Source organism: Pinus tabuliformis, chromosome 6, assembly GCF_031772625.1.
Source record: "Pinus tabuliformis cultivar Carrire ecotype Pingquan chromosome 6, CPIR1, whole genome shotgun sequence".
Classification (NCBI taxonomy): domain Eukaryota; kingdom Viridiplantae; phylum Streptophyta; class Pinopsida; order Pinales; family Pinaceae; genus Pinus; species Pinus tabuliformis.
In genome coordinates this window covers 1,797,606,862-1,797,618,510 of record NC_142292.1, presented here as the reverse complement: position 1 = coordinate 1,797,618,510, position 11,649 = coordinate 1,797,606,862, and the positions used below count along the sequence as shown (strand labels likewise).

The window sequence follows — 11,649 nt, the reverse complement described above, 5'->3', positions numbered from 1 at the left end:
GATCTTTCTTAAGAAGTTTGCCTTTAAGGTTCACCACGTGATGTAGATATACAACTCCTAAATATGCAATCCAAGATGATAAACAGTCGTTTACTCTTCTTTTTGCAATGAAAAGCCTAGCTACTAAGGAAAGAGAAGCAAGATCCTTTCAACATAGAGCAGAGAGCACACACTAGATGCACTGTCCTAAACCAAAATCAACAAGCAGTCTAAATGCAAATGCAAATACATGTATTTTTTTTCTGCTTTTTTAATGTATGAATGAAAAAAAGAATGCTCAATACAAATCTGAATTATTTCTTCTTCCAAAGCGACAATACTAATGATTTTCTTTTTAAAAAGAACGAAAGGGAGACAAGACGACACTATGCGATTTTGAATTGAAAACTGCTTTCGACACTTGAAATACTACAAATTTAGATCAAATACAAGAGTAATAGTGTAATCGACTATCAACAAGAGGAGGATTCTTTTCTTTGACTAAAAACAACACTTGCGACACTTTCAAATCAAAAGACGACAGTTAGATTAAGTTACTATTTTGTAAAGGAGAACTATAAATGGCGAAAAATACATAAAAATTCACAATTCTTTGTATTCTGGAGGCTGAATAATGCAAAGGGAAGGGGTTTCCATAGTGGTCTACTGATCATAGACAACAAAAATCCTGAATAAAGCTGAAGACAATGAAGAAAAAACAAAAATCTAGAGGCAGAAACAGTCTTACCTCATCATTGCACCTGTAACACAGGGAAACAGGGATGCATCCCACCTACTGCACATAGGAGGTGCGATGCATCCAGTCTGCCAAAACGAGATAGTATGATGGTCCAGGAATGAGACTTTAACTTAGTTTTTGGTCACAGTTTGTAGCTTAGTTCAGGGATTTAGGCTGAGCTAATGATAGTCAGTAAATACAAAGTATAGGGGCTGATCTAATGAGGTTACTTGAGCTAACTCTAGGGAACTTAGGATGTTTGCAAGTCAGTTGTTCAGTTCATAAACAAACCCGGAGATTGACTGAAGCAGCATTGATCTACTTTGCACTTACATAGCAAATGCAGTTCGAAGGCTAGCTGGCTTAACTTCAGGCTCCGTCTATAGTTTATGAAGCAAACAAATAGAGACAAGCAATCAAACTATTCAATCCCCAGTGGAGTCGCCATTTTGTTATCAGGAAAACTAGTGTCTATTCAGAGCTACTAGTCCCACTAAGACGGGTAGCTATCTTAGAAACAAACAAACTAAAGTCACTTGTGTTTTCCTTTATGAGAGATATATGAGAAAGAAGTAGAGAATACCAACCTCAGTCTTTCGCTTAGCTCCTTGCTTGTTTCCTTTCCATTTTGACAAAATCTCGCCACTCCTTCCTTACTTGTCCCGCTTCAAAGAACACCTGTAGAGTCAAAGCAGCATAATACCATCAATTCATAGAGATCTATCACTGTAAACAATATAGGATCAGATATATATTGACCATACAAATGCATATATCAACACAATATTCAGAGATACACAAGAATATGGAGGAAAACTCAAATAGCGTTATTGATAGAAGTAGTAGAAGAGAGAATTACAACCACTTGGTCTAACCCAGTGCCATCCTCCCAGCATGAAAGCCCTCTTCACCTCATACAAAGCAAGATCACCCAACAATTCCTTCAAAGAGAAACCAGCAACACTTCCTTGCAAATTACAAAATTCCAGCCTCTGGATCTCTAGGATGAGGGATCCATATATAGATGTTTGCAGGGGGGTGAGTCAGCTTCTGGGATTTTGATTAGTGTCATCTCTCTGATAATTCTTGGTTCCACTTGGAGATTTCATGATCTCTTACTCATCCTTGGGTGAATTCAGAGAGGCAAGGGTTAAATGAGCAGCTCCTAGAAGATTCTCAAGGTCTCCACCTAGCAAACTGCTTGTGTCATTTGTCTGCTCTCGCTCATCACACCCTACAGAAGGGATTTCCAGTATGCATCACACTTTTTGCATGTGGCAGGTGAGATGCATCGCACCCTTAGCACTGGGTAGTCTGTATGGTCCTTCTTTGACCAGTTCTGAGTAGTTTTTTAGGGAGAACTTCTAGGAGATGATGTAATCAACTAACCTTGCTCCTTTAGTGTATGAAACAACACTTTTAGGGACTTAGAAACCCTTGGTTTATGGACATATATGATTGGGGTTGCAGTACCCAAATATGTCTATAACACTATTTCCTTCTATTGAAAAGGAAATATGAGGCCGAGATAATAACACCAATTAGATTCTTTGATTGGGTTTCAAATTTGGTGCCAACAAGGAAGAAAACTGGTGAGATCAGAATTTGTGTTGATCTCAGAAATATTAATAAAGTTTCACTCAAAGAAAATTACCCTCTCCCTAAAATGGATCATATCTTACAAAGGGTAGTAGGGTCAACCAGAATCTCATTATTGGATGGGTTTTCTGGTTACAATCAAATTTTAGTTCACCCAGATGACCAGGCTAAAACTGCGTTTACTACTCCTTGGGGCACATTCATGTATGTGAAGATGCCTTTTGGATTAAAGAATGCAAGGGCCACTTTCCAAAGAGCCATGGACATAGCTTTTGCTAAGGAAATTCATGACTTCCTAGTAATATATTTAGATGACATCATTGTATTCTCAAAATCTGATAAACAACACTTAGATCATCTAAGGCAGGTTTTCATCAAATGCAGGAAGTATGGAATTTCTTTGAATCCCAAAAAATCTTTATTTGGGTTAGAAGAGGGAAATTTATTAGGCCATATAATTACTAAAGATGGCATCCAAATAGATCCTACAAGAATTGAAGCCATCTTACAGATACAACATCCTAGGAGAAATAGGGAATTACAAGTCTTTTTAGGGAAAATTAACTTTCTTAGGAGATTTATTTCTAACTTAGCATAATTAATTAGATCATTAAACAATATTTTGAAAAAAGATTCAACCATAAAATGGACCATTGAGGCTAATAAATCCTTTGAAGATATTAAGCTAGCCTTAACAAAAACACCAATTTTGATCAGTCCAAAGTTTGATAGAGATTTCAGTATATTTTCCTTTGCTTCAGAACACACAATTGTTGCAGTTCTACTGCAAAAGAACGATCAAGGTTATGAACAACATATTGCCTTTTTTAGCAAAGCCCTAAGAGATGCCCCCTTAAAATACAATATAATGGAAAAGCAAGCCTTCGCTTTGGTCAAAGCTATCAAAGATTTTACAATTTACATTTTAAATTATCATATAATAGCCTATGTCCCCATTTGGTAGTCAATGATATCCTAACTCAAGATGGTCCAGATGGAAAGAGAGGGAAATGGATTGCTACTATATTAGAATATGCCCTATAAATCAAACCAACAAAGTTAATGAAAGGCCAAGGTTTAGCCAAGCTCATGGCTGAATCGAACTGTCAGGCCTTAGATATAAATTTTATTGCAGAAATGGATAATGGAGAGGAGATGGAAACTCCACCAATTAGCCATGAATTTATTGAATCACCATGGTATGCTAACATCATATATGTTTTAAAAAATCTACAAGCTCCTCCTGAATTATCTAGGACCACAAGAAGATTTTTAAAAATGAAATCCTTAAAATTTTGCATAATTGACAATGCTTTGTTTTGGAGGAATCATGACGTTATCCTTCTTAATTGTTTATTGAAAGAAGAATCTAACAAAGTGTTACAAGAGTTTCATGCAGGTGACTGTGGAGGACATGTTTACTGGAAAACCACTGCTAACAAGATTCTTAGAGTCGGTTTCTATTGGCCTACTTTGTTTTCCAATGTAAAGAAATTTGTAACCTCATGTCATAAATGTCAATTTTTTGAAGGAAAGAAAAAGCTTTTACCCCTACCCCTAAAACCAATCTCTGCTGAAGCACCTTTTCAACAATGGGGTCTTGACTTCATTGGTGAAATCCATCCACCTTCCTCTGTCCAACACAAATGGATCCTCACTGCTAAAAATTATTTTACCAAATGGATAGAAGCCATACCATCAAGGCAAGCGATTGACACTGTTATAATAACCTTCCTTGAGGCCAACATCCTATCAAGATTCGAGTGGCCAACCAAAATCATCACTGATAATGTAGCAGCTTTCAAATCTACAAGAATGATTGATTTCTGTAATAAGTATCATATAACCCTGGGCCACTCAACAACTTATTACCCTCAAGGAAATGGACTAGCAGAGTCCTCAAACAAAAGTCTGGTAAATATCATCAAAAAATTGTTAGAGGATAACAAGAAAACACAGAACAAAAAACTAATAAATGCCTTATGGTCAGACAGGCTAACCACAAAAAAATCCATTGGTACTAGTCCTTATCAATTAGTTTATGGAATGGAAGTTGTTTTCCCATATTCCTTGGGAACACCAATGATGAAGCTGCTCCAAGAGTTGCAGGTTGAACCAAATGACATCCAAAGAAGAATCAACCAAACAATTCACTTACAGCAAACCAGGGAAGAAGTGTACATCAGATCTCAAGTTGTGCAGGAAAGGATCAAGAAGACTTTTGATAAAAGGACTAAGGCAGAAGATTTTTACCTAGGGGACAAAGTTCTAAAATGGGATTCAAGGAGAGAAGATAAAGGTAAACATGGGAAAATTGATTTCCTATGGAAAGGTTCATATATCATTTATGCTTTCAGAGGTAATAATTCATTCTTCCTTAGAGAAATGGATGGCACAAAAGGAGAAGGAGGACCAGTGAATGATCGAATGCTCAAACACTATATTGAACCTAGTTATTGATTTCACTGATCATTTGTGCATACCTTACTTTCAAAAAGTCTAGAGTTGATTGGTTGATGATTTTTGAAGTTGAAGCCCGAAGTGAAGGCCTTAAAATTCAAAAGTTTTACTATCATAAATAGTAAATAATGCAGAAACATGAAAAGGAATAGCTACAGGGTAACATCACAGCAATTCAGAAGGCCATTGGTCTACAAATTTCTTGACATTTCACTAGGAAATTCCATCCCCAAGTGGAGCCACTGTTAGGTTCCTATACCAATAGGAGTCATAATTTTTTAATTTCTGAGATTAAACCTGTAATGTGTACATACCTTTTCTTTCTACAAATGTTTTCCATATTCAAAAAATGAAAAAATGTAAAGAGGGTATGTCCTAAAAGCAAAATCAAAGGACAAAAAAAATAAGAAAAGGTCCAAAAAAAAAAGACCATGAAAGTGTGCAAGTCAAAATGCCACTACTATTTACTTTTATGCATAATAATGATTGTGTGTAGCTTGTTATTCATGCCACAATCCATGGTAATCAAACTATTTAATCCTAATTATGCCATGATTTAAATTTCATGTTGATAGTTAGAGAATAAAATCTGACCAAACTATTTAATCTTGGCAAATCATTAGATAGGTAGAGTAAATAAAAGGAGCTCAATTGTTCAATTTGAGCCCTTGGATGTAATAAGGTTAGATTTAGTTAGTTTACTATTGTAAAGAGAAAGAAAAATGTTTGATAAGGGTTTGCTAGCTCAAAATCACCCTAATAAAGAGAAGTGAAAATGGTAGGATGAGTAGATGGGTAAGTAGAAGAAAGGTTGCAAAAGTATGATGATTGATTAAACAAAAGGATATTTATCATTCACATCATAAAAGTTCCAGATATCAATGAACAATCAAGCATGCAAATGATTTACAAAGTCAGTTAATTAACTTCTGCCATTCATTTTACCCCTTTCCTTTACTAATTTCCCATTATAAAGTTCTAAGTACTTGAAAACCCTAAGTCAAAGAGGCTCAGAGTATTTCTCTGAATTTTGGAGGGACCAAACCCTCGGCTCAATGATTTAGGGATAACAAGTACCATAGTCCCCCTAAAAAAGTCATTCCCCCTTCATTTCATTCATTTTCCTTAATAATACTCTGTTCCTAAGGTTAAAATACTTTTACCTAGGAAAAGTATCTACCCCCCCCACAAAAATCATTTTCCAAAAAAAAAACCCACGAAAACACACATTACCCTAATATTGATGTTAACATGTGAAAAAGCATTCAAAATCATGAAAAACATTTACTTAGGGTATGGTGACCTTTCCATTTATTTTATTAATTACTAATTTTATTTATGAAATCCCGTAAATAAAAGCCCTTTTTCCTCATATATATTTAACTCCTGCATATTAACTAGCCCTATACCCTAGTTTAAAATATAAACTATAATTTCACCCAAACCCCAAAAACCCTCTAACTAATCGATTTGTAATTAAGTTAGATAATCCCCTATTTAAACTCATCACTAATGATCCTAACACCTTAAACTACTTTAATCCTTCATTAACTCAAAAACTCCTACACTAAATCACCGGTCGAGGCCTCCACAAGCCTCCGTGCAGCTCCCCACCCGATCACCGCACGATTGCCTCCCTCCACATCCAATGGCCCTTATCCATATCGGGTAGGCTCGATGTCTGAACAATACCCACCAAAAAAAGTTTTTTTTTTCTGTCGAGCCCCTGATGCTACGTGTCGTTCAACGTATGGAATCAGGCAGCCTCCCCCCAATACCACTAAACACCCAAAAGCGATGCGATGGAAACCATTTACCACTTGCCCACTACACGCCAAAATAGTTATTGTTCACCCTGCTACACAACAAATGACTATTGTTCACCCATACCTGCCAAAATTGACTTTCACGCATAAAAACAAAAAGGCCCAAATCATTTGTTTTTATCATTTTTTCAACTTTAAACCTCCATGCACACACCTGTAAACATTGAAGTTGTCAACCTACATCCAATTGCACCCTAAAGATGCCACAGAGCACCCAGTTCACTTTCCAGCCTACACAGAGCCTTTTCGACCATTCGCAGTTGCCAACCGCCCTATTCAGAGCTAGTTTTCCTTAAATTCCAGGTATTTAAGCCATAATTCATTGGAAAATCTGTCAATTTCAGAACCAGTTACTGAGTTTTATTAGTTAAAGTAAAAAATTAATTAAAGAAACTTTAGCAACTCAAACCTACTCTGTACTGAACTGCCATTGCCCTAAAAAACTGAAAATCACCTCCCCCATTCTCAAATCCATAAGAACTAAGAATGGTCGCCCCAATCGCCATGAATGTTAGACCTATTTCCACTCCTCATCTGGACTCAGACCACCTCCCCTTGGCTGATAAGGATTTCCAAATAAGGGACACCTCTATCCATGAATCCCCTCTCAAACTATACTGCTGATAAAATTGGTTTTTTGGAGTCAAATTTGCCCAAGTAACAATTCCCTGAATTTCACATTTTCCGAGAAATTTTCCATTACTACCATGCAAATTATATCCCCAGTCAAAGAGCAGTGATGTCCCCTAACCAAACCATACTTTTCACCATCACTATTGAATCTATTAATGAGATGCTAGAACTTCAACCAGGGAAAAACCTAACCCCTATTTCAATTGGAGACCTACTAGACCAATTCCCCAAGATTCCCACTGCAAAACTTGCTGAGATGTTCCAAACTTTCATCAAGGAGGAAAAGCATACCCCAAAAGATCCTCCTCCATATGTGTATACCATATTTTCCCCATTTGGCCAGGACATTGTAACAATGATATCCAGTGTCCTAGGTTATACAACCAGTGAGTATATAGATGAAATCATCCTGGATTTCATGTCCATCTTCACTCCAAGACAACCTCCTACTATCATTTATGATTACGCCAAGTTTATAGCCGATAGGATGCATGACCAATTCCTTAGGATGAGTAATGAGCGAGTCTTCAAGTATTCCTTTGTTTTGTATCACCTTTTTCTATACTACCAAGTAGGTAAGTTCCCCTTTACTCTCCAGAAGCTTGACACAAATGGTCACCCTAGATCAGTAATTTTCTGGGCTCCATTGATCCATAAATATCACTCCCCATATTCATATGTTGACTTTATTGACCTATTTGTGCATCCAATTGTGACAATGCTAATAGGAAGCCCTCCTCCAAGAATCAATTCAGATATAAAGAGGATCTTACAACTCTCAAAACAATCCAAAGTAGGTGATTGGTACATGTACCAAAACCACACTAAGATCAGGATTTATGGCTGTGAGCTGGACCCATACAAACTACCTAAATACCTCCCAATGAGGTTATTTGCTTTGAAGTACTATAGGCAGATAATAAATTTAGATGAGGTAAACTTTGTTAAAGCCAAAAAGAAAGCCTAGCTCAAGATCAAAGACCAATTAGGTCCCTTTATTTGTAATAGCAGAGAAGTTGGAAAGGAGGTAGACCTAATCCTTCAAAGATTAAAACTAAAACAGAGCTTCATATGGAGATATGATCCCTTGGATTTCATCTGCAAAAGAAGGCAGAAAAACAAGATGGCTCATTATATCCATCACCACATCCCTAAGATAGAAAAGTATGCCAACCAATTGCAATGGGTGGAAAACACTTTAGAAGACAGGGATAGTACTGAAGTTGCTGTGGAAAACACATTAATTGACCTAGAGAAACAACTTGATGAGGGTTCTTTCCTGCAGGTGCTAGAAGAATCACAGGTACCAGAAGAATCACAGGTGCTAGAGGGATTAGAAGTACCAGACCTGTCAGAGGTGCCAGATCAAACAAACATACCAGAGAAATCAGATAAACTAGAAACCACCATGAGTACCCCTCCAGTTCTACAGACTCTAAATGAGGAGAAAAGCCTGAAAAGAAATAGGGAAGGGGCCACTACTTCAAAAAGAGCAACATCATAAGCCCATGTAGAGACAACTGAGGCTAAGAGACAAAGATTCGATCATGTATATGAACAGGAATATACAGAGGAGACAGCTGAGGTTAGAAGCACAAAAAGAGATGGGAGTAGGCTTGACTCCATCTGGAGGCACTCTAGAACCTTCCACATCACACGCTCAGATGTTGGAAATGCAGAAAAGTGTTGAGGTATCCTCTTTCAGGATGCCAGCAAATAAAGACCAAGATATCAAGGAGAGATACAAAGAAATAAAGGCTAGAAATGAGAGGTTGAAAGCCCAAAACTATGCACAGTATCTGAAGATGACCCCTACCAATCAAACAAGGATTATGTCAGCCTTTGATGTTAAAGAGAGGAAAATGTAGATGACTCTCATCAAGCCAACCACTCAGCAGCCAAGAACAACATCAGATTTTAAGAAAGTAGATTTTGAAGTACTGGCAAGGGATATTCATCCCATTGACCAGATTGAGCTACATAAGCAAACAGGTGAGATGATTTATTCTACATTGACATAGAAAGCCATAGTAGCCCACCAATTGCAGAACTCTTTAAACAATATGTCAGCTCAGTTTTAGTTGGAGAAGGCCTCCTCACAGGCCAAAGATACAAGAATCAAGTCCTTAGAGGACTTAGTGATAGAATTGGGACATTATCCCAAGGATGTGAAACCAACAGAGCAGCTAATTAAAAATAAGAATGATGAAATTGCTGCACTGAAGAAGCAGCTCAAAATTCTGTGTCACCCTCAAAGAATGGAAGTCATAGAAGCACAACAAGGACATGAAGAGCTTATGGACCTATTCCTAAAGATAAATGATCAGCTTAAAGAAACAAAGGAGGAGTTGGACACTTTGATTCAGTCCAAGAAAAATGACCTGGCCACAACTCCCAGGACTGTCATCCCCACAGTATCAACAACACTTCCTCCACAATGGCAGCATCATTCACACCTATAGCTCCACCTGCCACATCACTGCCAATTACAACTAAGTCCACTACAGCAGCAGGTACATCAACTAAGAAAACAGCAAAACTGGTAAAATCTATGTGTTATCACTGACAAAATTTCAATGCCAAATGTCTACAAATAAGCACATGAATCCTTTTAGCAGTTTCGCAGCGCTATATGTTTAGGTGGTTTCGTAGCGCGCTACGAAACTGGGGATTTGTTAGAAACCATAGCTCACCCATATCACCTTTGTCTCCTATGGGTTCTATGGGAATATCTGGCTCGACATGTCACAATGCTGGTTCTTATCATCAATATACAAATAATACTGCTGTGTTTTTCATCTTCAAGGTTTTTTCATATAATCCCGCTACATTGGATGTACTCACTGCAAAGATATTGGATGTAGAGCAATGTGAAGAGTTGAAAATGGGATCATATTTAGGAGTGGCTGCAACATCTGCAAACCCTCCAAAGTTCATTCACCTTTGCTACAAGCCTCCAACTGGAGATGTTAAGACTAAACTTGCCATAGTTGGAAAAGGATTGACATTTGATAGTGGAGGTTACAATATCAAGACAGGACCAGGATGTCTTATTGAACTCATGAAGTCTGACATGTGAGGTTCTGCAGCAGTTCTTGGTGCAGCAAAGGCTATTAGTCAAATTAAGCCTCCCGAGGTGGAGGTCCATTTCATTGTTGCTGCATATGAAAACATGATTAGTGGCACTGATATGCGGCCTGGTGACATAGTTACAGCTTCAAACGGAAAGACAGTTGAGGTAAATAACACGGATGCTGAAGGCAGGTTGATATTGTCAGATGTTTTGGTTTATGCATGTAAACAAGGCGTTCATAAGGTGGTCGATCTTGTAACTCTCATTGGAGCCTGCATAATTGCTCTTGGAAATGAAATTGCTGGAATGTACACTCCCAATGATGAAATGGCAGAAGAAATATCCAAAGCTGCAGAAATTGCAGGAGAAAAGTTTTGGAGAATGCCACTTGAGGAAAGCACTGAGAAATTTAACAAACTTGTATACCAGTATCCAATCCGTATTCCTGAAAGGTTTTCTCTTGTTATTCGATTATTATTGACTCAAGAAGGAATTTGTTTCACTCTTCAACCAGACTTCAAGTTTCTTGAGGTAGCTTACTCATATGTGGCGAAACTTCTCCTAACAGACTCAGATCCAGCATTACGAGAGCGCCTCATTCAGGTGTTTTTTAAAGACGGAGTATTTCAATGGAAACGCTTAGAAAAGCTCATTATATTGGCTAAGGAACAGGTAGCTATTATGAGTCGGAATCCAGCACTGTAAGAAGCAAGCAGACAAGATACAGAAAATCGGCGAGTTGAAAGAAAATTAGATCTGACAGACACACTTAAGGATGGTGCTCGAGTGGTAATAGTAGATGCTAGTATTCGGCGTAAAGTTCTTTTGGCTTTGACTGAAGATTCTAAATTGCACATTCAGGAGCTTATGGATATTTACAGATTAGTTGAAGGGCAATTTGATATTCCTTCCTTGGCTATAGATCTTGTTCAAAGACTCCCAGTTGCTACACGTGATATGATGCTCGCTTGGAGTGAATCTGTCCTGGTAGATCGTTGAGAATGGCTGAACAAAGGGGTTCTGTTGACATTTATTATTTTAATATTTTCGTGAACATGATCAACTGGTCTGCTGTATCGTCTTTTCTAGCATGGATTGACTGGTCAAATAAATATGAAGATTGGGGCCAAGGTTTTGTTCCATTTGTTCCCAGTTCACCAGCTGAAGCTAGAAATGGCGATGCATAGGCACGGTAATTCCAACCGAGTGTTGATGATCTACCGGTTTCTGGTTGAAACTGTATATCTGAATGAGCTGAGACACACAAGTTACAACAGGCATGAGTTTGCTAACTGTGTGTCGTAAGGGTGCTTGAATGAGAATCATAGCTCATGGAAATA

The 11,649-nt window shown here is 37.7% G+C and overlaps 1 pseudogene; it reads left to right on the top strand.

Annotated features, from left to right (window-relative positions):
• Positions 1-9,949: 9,949 nt before the first annotated feature.
• LOC149266200 (leucine aminopeptidase 2, chloroplastic pseudogene) lies at positions 9,950-11,308 on the top strand (annotated as a pseudogene).
• The last annotated feature ends 341 nt before the right edge of the window (positions 11,309-11,649 follow it).